This window comes from Ammospiza caudacuta, chromosome 6 (assembly GCF_027887145.1).
Source record: "Ammospiza caudacuta isolate bAmmCau1 chromosome 6, bAmmCau1.pri, whole genome shotgun sequence".
In the NCBI taxonomy this organism is placed as follows: Eukaryota; Metazoa; Chordata; class Aves; order Passeriformes; family Passerellidae; genus Ammospiza; species Ammospiza caudacuta.
In genome coordinates this window covers 47,351,420-47,353,317 of record NC_080598.1, presented here as the reverse complement: position 1 = coordinate 47,353,317, position 1,898 = coordinate 47,351,420, and positions in this window count along the sequence as shown.

Below are 1,898 nucleotides of genomic sequence, written 5' to 3'. Positions count from 1 at the left end.
AACAGGCGTTTTTTTTTAAATTAGCAATGGAATAATCTAAGGAGCCTATGAAGCATTCCTAGAGTATGTCTAGTTTGATTTTTAAATGTTTTTATTAAGCCAGTAAATTTTAACTGAAAAAGAACACATAGCTTGGAAACATAATGAGATAATCCATCATGATGACTAATTATCTTCAATGTCAATTATACATTTGAGTATGTCTACCTTGAATTTTCAGCTATTGTACCTTACTACAGATTAGGACATGTGAACCTTCTCATGGCAAACAAAATGGAATGATCTCCTTAACTTCCTTTAGTAACAAAATCTTTTTTCCTCTTCTCCACTCTTTTGTTGGTTACCGGTTCCTTGTCAACTACAGCATCACCCACCCACACCTCCCAGCTGCTACTTTCTCATTTTCCTTCCAAAACACCAGAATACATCACCTGTTATCAATGCTGCCATTCATTCCTAAGAAACAATCAAGAAATAGGTACTTATCCAAGGCTCCTGGCAGCCGCCCGTGTTTGAAAGATTGAGGAATTCTATTTCTAGACTATTTCGTGATCTTCATGAGCATATAGTACAACATGGCTCTGGAAAATCTCCTAAACTTCAACTAGAAAGAGCTAGTAACACAATGTGAATAGAATAAGTTCGTAGGTTTTTCTTGAGCAGGTGGTGAAAAACCAAATTCCAGCTGTACCAGATAGAAGGAACTCTATTTTTCTGTCCTTCAGGGCCACAGACAAGACTTTATCTCTGACTTCCCATGTTCTCTGCTTCTCTGGTGTTCTGTGGAAAATTCTTTAATTTCTTTGTTCAGCTTGCTTTTTCCTGCCATATAATTTGTGCAGCTAAATGCTATAGCACAGCCAGGCCTACTGGCTGTCTCTTCTTCATTGCTATTTAATCTCCTTTGCTACCTTACACCTCCTTTCTGCCAATAGATTGGCTGTGCCACTGCTGCCACTTGTGTCATTGAGGCTGTTGTTTTATTCATCTGTGCTGAAGTATACTGTGGATTAACTACTTCTATTACTTCCCAACTTGGATTTATTTATTGCTTCAAAGGACATAAGTCTTCTCATGCTGCCTGATTTTCTCTTCTCATACTCCTCTTCCCTCCTTCTTTCTCCCACCCTTTCATTTCTTAACCTCCTTTTATCTTAGCACAGAATCTCAAGCCCTAAATCACAAAGTGCAATGTAATAACCACAAGTGGCTGTGCTGTTATAACTTACAAAAGAAAATGAAAAAGGGTCAGGGAAAATGCCCCCATTAATCTCTGCATTTTATACAACTGTTTCTGCCCCTGGACAGATAGCAAAAGATGCCAGCTTTCAACTCCATCCCAGCCTGCCTATAGGCAGAGCCAATATGAAGTGGAAGATGAAATGACCCTACCCCATAGACATCTTCTATAAATGACATATACATGTTTTTGTTTTTGGTTTTTCCTTTTTTTTTTTTTTTTCTTTTTCCTCCCCAAAAACTATATCTCAAAATTTTCTCCTCATGTGTTACTGGCAGTGCTTTTTTGTATCTAAACACAGCAATGCTCATTTCAGGTCTGCTTAGTAATGGCAGATGAAAATAAAAACTCTCTTCTCTTGAATATCTGACATCATCATTTCGAGCTACTGTCTGCTCAACTGGTTATTGCTCATCTTCTCCACCTAACACTAACTGCTCAAATTCAGTGTTTTCTGGCTTTCCTACTCCTGACACACAACTGCCAGGAAAGTACATGACTAACATGAGTAACTGAGAGAGCTGTAAGTTAAAGTATGGAGCCGGAGGGTGACTGGCTCTGTTTGGGACCTTGTGGCACAATTCCTGATCAAGAAGAGGGTCTACTGCTCTATGTAGTTGCTACTGAAAGTCTTCTTCAAGAGTTAAATTGAGGTGAA